Source organism: Enhydra lutris, unplaced genomic scaffold, assembly GCF_002288905.1.
Source record: "Enhydra lutris kenyoni isolate GAN:26980312 unplaced genomic scaffold, ASM228890v2 scaffoldscaffold9, whole genome shotgun sequence".
NCBI lineage: Eukaryota > Metazoa > Chordata > Mammalia > Carnivora > Mustelidae > Enhydra > Enhydra lutris.
This window is the reverse complement of record NW_019154093.1, coordinates 15015775-15030563: the sequence shown is the minus strand read 5'-3', so window position 1 is coordinate 15030563 and position 14789 is coordinate 15015775. Positions and strand designations below refer to the sequence as shown.

Genomic DNA, 14789 nt, shown 5'->3' with positions numbered 1-14789 from the left:
AATAAAACCACCCAGTGTATGGGAAAGGGGGAATGAACGCTAGATTATACTGTGTGAAATTGTGTGATTATACTGTGTGAAATTGACAAAAGTATGTGACTGTTTTCCCATGAGACAGGATGAAGGCTTGTCTTCACTGCACAAGCTTAGCTTTTCCCTGTGTCTTTTTTGCCAAGGTAGATTCAAATCCTGCATAGCAGTAGGGCAAAGCAGCTGTGGGGAGAAGAGGGAACAGGACTGTCTTTCTAACAGTGTTCTGGAGCTTCCTTTTCTTTAATTGTGGTAAGCACACAACATAAAATTCACCATCTTATCCACTTTTAAGTGTACAGTTCACTAGTGTTAAACATATTCACATTGTTGTGGAACAGATCTCCAGAACTTTTTCATCTTGCAGAACTAAAGTTCTGCATCTGTTGAACAATAGCTCTTCCCTTTTTCCTGTCCCCAGCTCCTGGTAACTGCCATTCGACTCTCTGTTTCTATGAATTTGATTACGTTAGATGCCTCAGATAAGTAGAATTATGCAGTATTTGTCCTTTGTTAACTGGCTTATTTCACTTAGTATAAAATCCTCAGGGTTCATCCATGTTGTAGCATGTGTCAGAATGCCTTCCTTTGTAAGGCTACATAATATTCTGTTGTGTGGACATGCCACATTTTTTTTTAAATGTATTCATCTGTCAGCAAACACTTGAGTCACTTCCACCTCTTGGCTGTTGTGAATAATGCTGCAGTGAACATGGGTGTGCACATATCCCTTTGAGATCCTGCTTTGAATTCTTCTGGATATACACCCAGAAGTGGGATTGCTAGATTCTATGACAGTTCTAGTTTTAATGTTTGGAGAAACCTCTCTACTGTTTTCTATAGTGACTGTGCTGTTTTACAATCACACCAACAGTGCACAAACGTTCTAGTTTCTCTACATTCTCTACATTTCTCAACACTTGTTATTTTCTGTTTTTTGATAGTAGCCATCGTAATGGCTACAAATAGGCAACCCAGTCACACATCTTCTTTAATCAGCATTTATTGAGTGCTTGCCCAGTATGGACTTTTTCTTCAGAAGCCACCATACTCAGAGCTGTACTGTCTGATACCAGTACACAGGAAAGTTTGAAAACTGTTTGGAGCCTGGGTTTGACTTGTCTGTGGTTTTGTCCCAGATTGCAGTTCTGTTATTCTACTTTTTTTTTTTAAGATTTTATTTATTTATTTGACAGAGAGAGATCACAAGTAGGCAGAGAGGCAGGCAGATAGAGGGGGAAGCAGGCTCCCTGCCAAGCAGAGAACTCGATGCAGGGCTCGATTCCAGGACCCTGGGATCATGACCTGAGCTGAAGGCAGAGGCTTAACCAACTGAGCCACCCAGGTGCTCCTGTAATTCTTGATTAAACCCATTTTGTTGCTTAAAAACAAAACAAAATAAAACAAACAAAAATGTTTGAAGCCTGGATGAAACGAATGTAAAAGGAGTAAATTGGGAAAGAAAAGTATCTTACTTATTGTTTTGCTACCTAGCACAACAGAGGTAGGGGACGTATTTCAAATTATGTAATTTAATGAAAATGAAATTAAATTCTAGCTTTAGCTAGCCCAATTACCCCAATGGATTAGAGTTCAGTATTAGAGGCTTTGTTTTCTCATCAATAAAAATGGGTTTGATAATAATAGGGCTGCGTGGGGAATAAATGTATGTAAAACAACCTAACACCTCTTTCATAATAAGTCGTCAAAAAATAGTAGACATTATTATTATTTCTAAACAAATAGACAATGCTTGAAAAATACATGCATAATATCACTTCCAGATTAAAATTTGTTGTTTCAGATTACATCACAAACTTCCCCCTGACTAGTTCCTAATTAAATGTGAAAAACTCAATTAATATAAAACTGGCAGAAGGGGTTGTCTGGGCGGCTCAGTCAGTTAAGCGTCTACCTTTGGCTCAGATCATGATCTCAGGAGTCCCACACTGGGCTCCTTACTCAGCGGGAAGCCTCCTTCTCCCTCTGCCTGATGCACCTTCACCCAACCCCTGTGCGTGTGCATTCAAGCTGTCTCCCTTTCTCTCTGACAAATAAATAAAATCTTTTTACCAAATAAATAAAAAAAAACTGGCAGAAATTTCAATAATGGCAGAGTAAGATAATTAAATATAATAAAGCTTAAAAATTGTTGGTCAAGGAAAGAAACAAGATTCTGACAAGAAACAGAAAGGAATAGGGGCACCTGGGTGACTCAGTCTGTTAAGCATCTGCCTTTGGCTCAGGTTATGATCCCAGGGTCCTAGATCAGGCTCCCTGCTCATCAGGGAGCCTGCTTTTCCCTCTGCACCTCTCCCTGCTCATGCTCTCTCTCTCTCTCTCTCTCTCTCTCTCATATAAAAAAAAGAGGGGCGCCTGGGTGGCTCAGTGGGTTAAGGCCTCTACCTTTGGCTTGGGTCATGATCCCAGGGTTCTGGGATCGAGACCCGTATTGGGCTCTCTGCTTGGCAGGGAGCCTGCTTTCTCCTCTTTCTCTGCCTGCCTCTCTGCCTATTTGTGATCTCTGTCTGTCAAATAAATAAATAAAATCTTTAAAAAAAAAAAAAAAAAGGAAGAAGAAAGAAAAAGGAATAAAGGTAGGCTCCCAACTCCACCCTATCACCGCTCACCAGAAGCCGTACTGATATATTAATGAAATCCTGCAAATTCTCACTAATAGCTCCATAGCTGGAAAGAAGCAAACTGAACACATATCTGTACTTCTATCTTCTTCTGACTGAGGAGCAGTGGGAACAACTATTTGCAAGTAAATGATGAAGCAGAGAAAATGAACAATGAGGCTGACTCTTTAACAGAAACAAAAGATCAAGCCTACAAATGAATAGGTGACGTAATATAAAGCTGGAAGCTATTCCTCCATAGGAATAGAATATACCCCCTTAATTATGTGGAATGAAACAAGAATATGGGACGCCTGGGTGGCTCAGTTGGTAAAGCAGCTGCCTTCGGCTCGGGTCATGATCCCAGCGTCCTGGGATCGAGTCCCACATCGGGCTCCTTGTTCTGTGGGGAGCCTGCTTCTCCCTCTGCCTCTGCCTGCCACTCTGTCTGCCTGTGCTCTCGCTCTCTCTCTCTCTGACAAATAAATAAATAAAATCTTTAAAAAAAAAAAAAAAAGAAACAAGAATATATAACAGAATCTTGGGAAAGAAAAATATTTTAATAGGGATTCTGCAGTTCCTTAGCCATGTTCCCTATGTTCCTTCTACATTCCCTGAAGCCATAGAAAAGTACACAGAATACAAAATAAGCAGCACTACTGAGCATTTGCCCAAAGAAAACAAAAACAGAAATTTGAAAAGATATGTGCATTTATGTTTATTGCAGCATTATTTACAGTGGATATAGAAGCAACCTGTGTCCGCTGATAGATGAATGGATAAAGAAGATGTGGTGGGGCACCTGGGTGGTTCAGTTGGTTAGGCATCTGTCATCAGCTGAGGTCATGATCCCCAGGGCCTGGGATCGAACCCTACATGGGGCTCCCTACTTAGTGGGGAGTCTACTTCTCTGTGTCCCTCTGCTTCTCCTCCTTGCTCATTATCTCTCTCTCTCTCTCTCTCTCTCTCTCTCTAGTAAATAAAATAAAATCCTTTTTTTAAAGAAAATTTAAAAAAAATAAAAAACAGAAACAGAGCCATAAATAAAGAGAACAAACTGGTGGTAGCCAGAGGGGAGGAAAGTGAGGATGGGCAAAAAGAGGTAAAGGAGGGTAGAAGGTACAGGCCTCAAGTTAATGGGATGAGTAAGTCACAGGTATGAAAGATTCAACACAGGGAGTTTAGTCAATAGTATTTTAATAGCATTGTATGGTGACAGATAGTAGCTACACTTCTGGTGAGCATAGTAAAAGGTGTCAAATCACAGTGTTGTACACATGAAACTAATGTAACATTGTGTATCCACTATACTTCAATATAAACAAAAAGGAAAAAATCACCACACATAGTAGTTATCACCACACATAGTAGTTGGTCTCAGATACAGGAGGATAAGAGGTAAGAACTCATCCATATCATATCAAAATAAATAAAACAAGCACGAACAAGACCAAAAGAATCAGTATATCAACTACAGAAACATACAGCAAACAAATGAAAGCAAGAAAAATACTCTGAAAAGACAACGTATCCTGAAAAAAACATAATTCAATGACTAGAATTTCCTGTACTATACAGCTATAAAACAACTCATCAAAATGTGAATTTAATAAATAAAAATCCAGTGATGAGGTGATAAAACAACATGAGATAAAAGAAGATATTATAGAACTAAGAAAATAAATTGAGAACTAATTAAAATAGCAAAGAACACAACAGATACCACTGAAAATCAAATTATTGACATAGAGGAAAGGCTTGAGGTATTTAGTGATTTTGATGAAAAAAGAAATGATTAAAAATTATAGCGAATCTAATAGGAAAAAAAAGACAAAGATGACTCAATAAATTAATATGTCTGAAAAAGAGAACTAAACATGTGGCCAAAGGCTGTATTCAAAGATATAAGGCCTTCTTGGCAAACTAGTTTAAGGCTTTTAATATAAAGATAGAAGGGCTAAGTAAATATGATGACTTCTGAAATCCCACTAAAACAGCAAGATGGAGATTTTAGAGAGGGATAAATCCAGAAGACTGAAGAAGATTAAAAACAAAAAGGCAGGGACGCCTGGGTGGCTCAGTTGGTTAAGCAGCTGCCTTTGGCTCAGGTCATGATGCCAGCGTCCTGGGATCGAGTCCCACATCAGGCTCCTTGCTCAGCAGGGAGCCTGCTTCTCCCTCTGCCTCTGCCTCTGCCTGCCACTTTGTCTGCCTGTGCTCTCTCTCTCTCTCTGACAAATAAATAAATAAAATCTTAAAAAAAAAAAAAAAAAAAAAGGCAACAACCACAGTTTGGAAACAGGAAAGCAGGACAGCTGAAGGTACCTGAGAAAGCTGAATGCTAAGCCAGCAGTGGGCGAAGCTGAACTGTAGACTGATTTACCCTACAAAACTCTAAGTAGTCAAGATTCAGCAGTACCAAGTATATCCAAAAGTGAAGCTAAAAACTGGATTACTTGAGAATTTGTCCAAACTGTAGATTGATGTTCAGATTTCCTCCCCACCAAACCTCATAAGATTTATTCTTGGAAGAGGGTAAAGTAGATCTCTGGATTGGGGCACTAGGCATGAATGAGTTTAGAGGTACCATACAAAGAATGGGGGGTACAATACCAAAAAAAAAGGGAACGTATGTCCTGAGGTGTTTAGCTTCTGTCTCCCACTTAGCTTCTATATACCAGCAGCCAAGCTTGTATCTGTCAAGCAAGGACATTAGAAGATTCTTCTCTTTGGTAAAAGACAGTCCAAGAGGAGACCTAAAGACATAGACATCAGGGAATCCCCACCGGAAAACCCATTTCTTAGGTCATCCTACCTTGAATTTCAAAGTTGACAAAGCTCACCACATGTTGGGTGTTCACAGTGAAATATTTATTGTGCCACTCTTAAATTTAGATAAAAAAGAAACAGAGATTACAAGATGTAGGGGCCGGAACAAACAGAAAAAAAACCCAAGTTAGCAGAAAACCCGATAGAAATTGTTCAGAGAGAAGAAAACTTCAAAAGTAACATTACTCAGAAAGATTCACTAATATTTGAGCATCTGAATATCACTATCCTAGGAGATAGGAATACAGCAGCAAACAAAGTGCACCAAAATCCTTCCCCTCATTGAGAGATGAGAGAATACTGCATTCATGAACCCAAAAGCAGAATGCTATATTAAAAAGGGAGCATTTAGTGGCACAGAAATAGACACGGAGATCAGTGGAACAGAATAGAGAGCCCAGAAATAAACCCATGATTTATATGGACAATTAACTTATGACAAAGGAGCCAAGAATATACAATATAGAAAAGATGGTCTCTTCGATAAGTGGTGCTGAGAAAACTGGACAGCTGCATACAAAAGAATGAAACTGGACCACTTTCTAACATCATACACAAAAATAAGCTCAAAGTGGATTAAAGACTAAATGTGAGACCTGGAAATATGAAAGTCCTAGAAGAGAACACAGGCAATAATTTCTCTGACATTGACCATAACAACATTTTTCTATATGTCTCCTAAGGCAAGGAAAACAAGACCAAAAATAAACTTTTGGGACTACATTGCAGTAAAAAGCTTTTGCCCAGAAAAGAAAATCATCAACAAAACAAAAAGGCAGTCCAATGAATGGGAGAAGATATTTGCAAACGATATATCCAATAAGAGGTTAATATCCAAAATATATATATAAAGAATTTACCCAGGGTGCCTGGGTGGCTCAGTCAGTTAAGCATCCAACTCTTGGTTTCTGCTCAGGTCGTGATCTCATATTTTGTGGGATCAAGGCCCATGTCGGGCTCCATGCTTAGGAGGGAATCTGCTTGAGATTCTCTCCCTCTACCCCTGACCCAACATGTGTACGTGCTTGCTCTCACTCTCTCTCAAATAAACAAATCTTTAAAAAGAACTAGACAACTCAACACCAAAAAAAAAAAAAAAAAAATCTGACTTAAAAGTGGACAGAAGACCTGAATAGACATATTTCCAAAGAAGACAGACAGAGCCAGCAGACACATAAAGAGATGTTCAACATCACTCCGAATCATCAGGGAAATGCAAATCAAAACCACAGTGAGCAGGCACCTTGGGTGGCTCAGTTGGTTAAGTGACTGACTTCACCTCAGGTCTTGATCTCAGAGTCCTGGGATAAAGCCTATGTCGGGCTCCCCATTTAGTAGGAAGTCTGTTTGTCCCTCTCCCTCTCCACCTGTCCCTCCTCCCGCTCATGCTCTCTCTTTCTGTCTCCCAAATAAATAAATAAAATCCTTTTTTAAAAAAGCAAACCCACAATGAGCTATCACCTTACACCTGGCAGAATGGCTAAAATAAAAAAGACAAGAAACAACAAGTGTTGGTGAGGATGTGGAGAAAAAGAAACCCTCATGCACTGTTGGTGGGGATATAAATTGGTACAGCCACTGTGAAAAACAGGATGGAGGTTCCTCAAAAACTTAAAAATAGAAATACCCTGTGATCCAGTAATTCTATTTGCTGTTTATCCAAAGAAAATGAAAACACTAATTTGAAAAGACATATGCACCCCTATGTTTATTGCAGCATTATGTACAATAGCCAGGAGATGGAAGAACCCTAGGTGTCCATCAATAGATGAATGTATAAAGAAGTTGTGGTATGTATGTGTACACACACACACACACACACGAATATTATGCAACCATTAAAAAGTGAGATCTTGCCATTTGCAACACCATGAATGGACCTAGAGGGTTTATGCTAAATGAAGTAAGTCAGACTGAGAAAGACAAAAGCCATATATTTTGCTTACATATGGAATCTAAAAAATTAAATAAAAAACAAAAAAGCAGAATCAGAGCTATAAATACAGAGAACAAACTGATGGTTGCCAGAGGGAAGGAGAGTGAGGTGTTGAGCAAAATAGGTAAAGGGGAGTGGGAGATACAGGCTTCCAGTTACAGAATGAATAAATCATGGAAATGAAGGGTACAGCTTAGGGAATATACAGTCAATGATACTGTAATAGTATTCTTTGGTAGCTGCACTGGTGGTGAAGCTAGCATAAAGGTATAGAGATGTTGAATTACTACATTGTGGTCAAGTATACTAAAAAAATTTTTTTTAAGGGGAGCATTTGGTAAAAATGAAAAACTCAATAGAAAGGTTGAAAATTTTGGGAAAAGTTTTGAAAAATGTCTCACAAAGCAAAATAAAACAACAGATTGATGAAAAATAATAAGAAAACTAAAGGAGCAACCTAGGATGTCCAACATTTGATATTAGGAGTTCCAGAAAAAGAGAACAGAGAAAATGGAGAGGGGAGATAGCATCAATGAAGAAATATAGAAAACATTTCTCAGGGGGCACCTGGGTAGCGCAGTTGGTTAAGCAACTGCCTTCGGCTCAGGTCATGATCCTGGAGTCCCAGGATTGAGTCCCACATCAGGCCCTCTGCTCATCAGGGAGCTGGCTTCTCCCTCTGCCCCTCGCCCCTTTCATGCTCTCTCTCTCTCTCTCTCAAATAAATAAAATCTTTAAAAAAAAAAAAATTCTCAGAATGAAAGGAGCTGGGTTTCTAAACTGAAAGGAAACAGTGCCCAGCAGAATGCATGAAAAGAAACATACCAAGGTTGTCATTGTGAAATGTGAGAACATTTTACTGTTATAACACTGATGTCAAAGAGAAGATCCAAGAAACTTCTAGATGGGAGGGGAGATATCATACATAAAGGAACTAAAACAGCTTTGAACTTTTAACAGCAGCACTAGAAACTATAAAACAATGGAGGACAGCTTTCAAAATTCTTAAATCTATATGTAGTCAAACAATCAACTATGAGAGTAGAATAAGCATTTTACAGACAATTGCTTTCCAAGCATCTGTTTTCGGAAAGCTGCTAGAGAATTTATAACACCAAAACCCTGGCATAATCTAAGAAAGAAAGACATGGGATTATAGGATTATAGGAAAAAGAAACCCTAGGATTCCAGGATAATACCTTCGCTCCGGGTGTAGATGGCAATCAGACCAGATTGGAATAGGTCAGAAAGCTTTGGGAATAATTTCCTCAGGATACTCATATTTTTTCTGACAAAAATGACAAAATACTTGATGTGTCTCAACATTTTGAGAGGAGTTTTGAGCACTTGGTGGTTAGTTTAGGGTTGAATTATTGATAAGTATCTGGAAAACTAAGAAATGGGAGAAAACAGTAATACCAAGGCAAACAAAAATATGCAGGAAAAAAATTAACCATTAGTTACTGAATGTTTCAGCTGTAACTTATGTTTATATATGCATCATAATGTAATCACTGACTTGATCTAACCAAAATCATGATAATTACTTTGGAATGATGACAGGGAGGGTTAGTGTATTGGAGACATAAGGAAAGATGAGAGATAAACTTCCTCTTTGATAGTTAATAGCCATAATAACAAACTTCAATTATTGAACTAACCAAAACAGTAAAATTAGGGAGGTAAAAGGTAAGGAAGTATGGGTATATGTCGTAGGGGCAGGGCTGGTCATGAAAGAAAGCTAAATCCTTATCTTCCATAGTGGGAAATCAACAGATAATGTCTGAAATGGAAAAACTAAGGAATATCAATATTAGAATGTTACTAGAAATACAGATATAAATACTAAATGGATCCACTAAAATAATTGAAAATGGGTGCTTCTGGGGAACAGAAAATGGGGAGGGGAGGAAATAAAGGACTGAAATTTTTCATTGTAAGCCTTGAGAAACTATTTAACCTTACTTACGTAAAGTATGTGCATATGTAATTTTAATTAAGTTAAACAAGATAAAATACAATAAAAATTCCTGAATCAAGTAAAAATCTGCAGATCTTAAGAATCTACAAATTTAGGGGCGCCTGGGTGGCTCAGTGGGTTAAAGCCTCTGCCTTCGGCTCGGGTCATGATCCTGGGGTCCTGGGATCGAACCCCGCATCAGGCTCTCTGCTCCTTGGAGAACCTGCTTCCTCCTCTCTCTCTCTGCCTGCCTCTCTGCCTACTTGTGATCTCTGTCAAATAAATAAATAAAATCTTCAAAAAAAATTAAAATTAAAAAAAAAATCTGCAAATTTTATGGGGCACCTGGGTGCTGCGTCAGTTAAGCGTCTACCTTCAGCTCAGGTCATCATCCCAGGGTCCTGGGATCCAGCCTTGCATCAGGCTCCCTGCTCAGCAGAGAGCCTGCTTCTCCCTCTGCCTCTCCCCCACTCATGCTCTCTCTAACTCTCTCTCTCTCTCAATAAATAAAATATTTTTAAAAGAATCTCCAATGGGGCGCCTGGGTGGCTCAGTGCGTTAGGCCGCTGCCTTCGGCTCAGGTCATGATCCCAGGTCCTGGGTTCAAGCCCCACATCGGGCTTTCTGCTCGGTGGGGAGCCTGCTTCCTCCTCTCTCTCTGCCAGCCTCTCTGCCTACTTGTGATTTCTCTCTGTCAAAATAAATGAATAAAATCTTTAAAAAAAAAAAAAAAGAATCTCCAACAAATTTTAAGAGTATTGTGTGTTCTAAGAAAATTTGGCCAGAAGCACGCATGCATGCTCTCTCTCTCAAATAAACAAGCGAAATCTTTTTTAAAAGATAAATAAATATAAAGGCGTCAGGAAGACATTCTCAAACATGAAGGGGCTCACAAATATGGCATCTATGAGCCCTCCTTGGGGGGAAAAAAAATAACTTCTTGACAGCTAGCTACCATGTCATGAGAACATTCAAGCAGGTTATGGAGAAACCCATGTGGTAAGGAACTGCCAGCAACCACATTAGTGAGCTTGGAAGCAGATAATCTGAGACTTGTCAGCAGCCATGTTGAAAGCGGCTTCTCCTCCAGTCAGCCTCAAGTTGACTACAGCCCTTGGCCAGCAGCTTGACTGCAGCCTTATGAGATAACCTCAGTCAGAACCATGAAACCACTCCCCGATTCCAAACAGTGAGATAATAATTTGTTATTTTAAACCTCTGAGTTTGAAGTAATTTGTTATATAACTATAGATGACCAGTAAAATTCTCAATCTCTAGGCTTTGGATCAAGAGTCTTTCAGAAACAATGAAGTTGAAAGACTTCTTGGAGAGAAAAAAATAATGTGCTTATATAGCACAGTTCCTTTCCTTTCCGCCTCAGTTTGCTCCCCACGTATCTTGGAAGTAGGGAAGGTCACGTGGCTGTATATGTGGGACACATCCTGTCTTAGCTGGATGCCTTTGCTAAGATCTTGGACAAACTGTCAGCTCAGTCCGAAACATGAAGGAAATGGGCGGTCGGTCATCCTGTGGTCTTACTAAACTTGTAAGGTTTTTGTTGTTTAAGCATTGGTAACAAACAGTCTCATAATTTTCTTTCTTGTGTTTCATGGGAGAGAGGCCTGGGTTAGAATGAATTATTGAGAAAAGGAACCGCCCCTTGACCCATAGTATTCATTGTTACAGTGTATGTGATAGACATAGAGGTAAAATGCCCAGGTACCCCTTCAAAGAAGGATTTGCTGCTCATCTGTAAGGAGTGTAGTTAGCACACAGCCTCTAGTTGTTATCTTCAGGATCTCCCTCATCTTTAAGAGCCATATTGTCCAAGGTCATACCCTTGCTGGGGGCAGTCTGCATCCCAAGACTAAATGAAGGATGAGCGTAAAGGCCTGGTCACTCTGATAGGCAGTACTTGCTCCTGAACTCCCTGCCCGGTTGGCCAAGGGCTTTGTAGAACCTGCATCTCAGTTCAGTTTGCCTTTGCCCAGTCTCGCTTCCTCCTCTTCCTTTCACAGGTATTGATCCCTAATAAACATCTTGCCCCCCAAATACTGTCTCAGCTCACTTCTTGAGAGTCCAGCCTTCAACACACAATAATGGTTTTCCCCGTGATTTGCTACCACCTGGTAAAGCAAATTTTCTCACCCTTGGGATGATCGTTTTTGCAATTGTAAAATTAAACTGCCTGGATTATTACATTGTTTTCTTTCTCAGGAAGGAAACCTGATGCAGTGGCCTCTGCATGTATAAAAACTGTGATGAGTGTTATCTAATAATATGCATGCCTCTTATAACTCCTGACTGAGGAGGTATCAAAAAATATATATCCTTTCAATCAGTCTTTCCAACTTCACTATAGTAAGCATTGATTTCTTGTCTGCTCTTCTCACAAGACCAATCGTTCTCAACTGGGGAGCATTTTTAAAAATGCTAATGGCTGAGACCCACCCCTAGAGATTCTTACTTAATTGATCTGGCAGAGGACAGGCATTTTTATTTTTATTTTTTTTAAGATCTTATTTATTTGACAGAGAGAGATAACAAGTAGGCAGAGAGGCAGGCAGAGAGGGGGAAGCAGACTCCTTGCTGAGCAGAGAGCCTGATGCGGGGCTCCATCCCAGGACTCTGAGATGATGAACTGAGCTGAAGGCAGAGGCTTAACCCACTGAGCTACCCAGGCGCCCCAGGACGAGCATTTTTTTTTTTTAAGATTTTATTTATTTATTTGACAGACAAAGATCACAAGTAGGCAGAGAGGCAGGCAGAGAGAGAGGAGGAGGCAGGCTGAGAGAGAGGAGGAAGCAGGCTCCCCGCTGAGCAGAGAGCCCAATGTGGGGCTCGGTCTCAGGATCCCGAAATCATGACCTGAGCAGAAGGGAGAGGCTTTAACCCACTGAGCCACCCAGGCACCCCCAGGACGAGCATTTTTAAAAAGCTTCTTGGATGATGGTAGTGTACCAGCGTTCAAAACCCACTCCTGTTCAACTTACCAGTCTGTGGTCCAATAGTGCTGCTCTCCTCTCCGTAAATATTTGATAAAGGGATAGGCATTCTGTCAGAGTCTAAAGGAATTTTCCAGCACCCCAGAAATAAATAGGAGCATTATGAAAGTGAATCAAACCCCTGAAACTTCTGCTTAGAGCTGATTCTCATTCTTTAGGGGCTGCGGGCCATAGCCATACCTCAAGGAGAAGGCTCTGGCTAGTGTAGGCAGCATCTGTCCAACACTGTAGACATGTTTGCAGAACCAAATAAACCCTAGAATATTCAAATGGTAGCCCACTAGATTTGTGGTGTTGCAGTCAAACCCAGTGATGTGGCTGGCATTTGAGCACTCAGGGCTAGATGATTCTGGACATAACAGTTAAAGGGTACTTAGTCAGTGGGGCACCTGGATGGCTCAGTTGGTTAACTGTCTTCCTTTGGCTCAGGTCATGATCTCATGGTCTTGGGATTAAGCCCTGCATTGGGCTCCCTGCTGGGGGCAAGGGAGGGATGTTGTCTGCTTTTTGCTTCTCCTCTTCTCCCCCACACCCATGTGTGCACTCTCTCAAATAAATAAATAAAATCTTAAAAAAATAAAAAAGTAGTCAACTATTTGTCTTCCTCTCATAAATAACCTGGTAATTGTATTGGGCCTACTAGGATTATCTAGGATAACCTATCCATCTCAAGAACTTTTAACTTAATTGTGCCTGCAAAGTCCCTTTTGCCATATGAGGTAATACATTCACAGGTTCCAAAGTGGACATCTTTGAGGGGCTATTATCCTGACTATCACAGTCCTCTTAGTTTTTTAACCTGGTTCTCAATAGCATTATAATAGCTTTATAAATTATCTGTCATATGAATAGTATATACATATACCATCATTTATCTAAACATACCCAGTGCTGGATATTTAGATTGTTTCTAATGATCTAGAACCTGATATTTTTAAGTTCAGTTCATTGAGGTGTCATTTATATACAGTAAAATTTACTCTTTGTAGTATGCAGTTCTGTGTGATAAAAATAGGTGCAAAGTGGTTCCTGGATGGTATCCTCTCATGCCAGCTCACATTCAACCTTTAGAAATTTATTAAGAATTCTAGGGGCGCCTGGGTGGCTCCGTCCTTAAGCATCTGCCTTCAGCTCGGGTCATGGTCTCAGGGTCCTGGAATCGAGCCCCACATCAGGCTCCCTGTTCCACAGGAAGACTGCTTCTCCCTCTCTCACTCCCCCTGCTTGTGTTTGCTCTCTCGCTGTCTCTCTCTGTCAAATAAATAAATAAATAAAATCTTTAAAAAAAAAAAAGAAATTGAAAATTCCAATTAATTAATATTTGTTGAACAAATTAGTGAGAAATCACCTAGTGACCAATTACAATTAAGGGTCTGTAATCTAGGGCTTTGGCACTTTGTGATGAATGTTGAGTATAAAACAAGGATTGGCAGACTTTTTCTGTAAGGGCAAGTTGTAAATATTTTAGACTTTGCAGACCATATGGTGTTAACGTTTCTTCAGCTCTGCTGTTGTAACACAAAAGCATCCTAAGATATGTAACAAATGAGCATGGCTGTGTTCCAGTAATACTTTATCTACAAAAACAGACATCAGTGCCATCCAGTTGGCTGTAGTCTGCCAGCCCCACTGGAGGTCTTTTTTTTCTCTATAAAGAATAGCTATGATGGTACCTTGTTAAGACAGTTTATTTCTTAGTCTAGATATAGCTGACTGAGTCTGGAATTCTTTCTTTAAAAAAAAGAAGGGGTTTGTTATGGATTTTTTTTCTAAGTTCATTTATCAAAATCAAGTTTTGAGGAAACAGAGGGGGTTCTTTGTATTTTAGAAAAGCTCACCATAAGATACAATTAAATAATATTTCTTAATGCATTGAAAATATGATCTTGGTTGTAAGATCACATTGTAGACTGCCACAGCTAAAATGTCATTTAGTCCAGTCACCTATATTTCAGTTAACGACGCTGAAAGCCAGAGGAAGAAGGCTTTGTTTCATATCCTTTATCTAATTAGGGACAGAGCTGGGCCTTTTCCATTAGCTCATCTTTTCTATTTTTCAGGAACACATTTTTCAACTGATGAATGTTTATCGAGTTCCCTCCTCTGGTCAAATCACTGTTTTAGTATTTAAGGGAATCCTGGAGACAGGAGACAATCTCAAAGAATTCATTTACCTCGGTGGAAGATAAGATTATGCATATAAAAGGCTAATAAACAGGGGTGTCTGGGTGGCTCAGTTGAGCAGTTGACATCAGGTTCTTGGTTTCAGCTCAGGTCATGATCATGGGTGGTGAGATCAGGCTCTGTGTCAGTAGGCTCCACGCTCACCGGGATTCTCTCTCTGCCCCTCACCCCCATTCAGGAGCGCATGCGCACTCTTTCTCTAAAAATCTTTTTTTAAAAAAGTT

At 39.8% G+C, this 14789-nt stretch overlaps 1 protein-coding gene across 4 annotated transcripts in view; it reads left to right on the top strand.

The window, feature by feature from the left end:
- The window catches only part of LOC111143451 (eukaryotic translation initiation factor 2B subunit gamma), a 129019-nt gene that overhangs the window by 51428 nt on the left and 62802 nt on the right, over positions 1–14789 (top strand). The gene's annotated exons all lie outside the window — the stretch shown is intronic.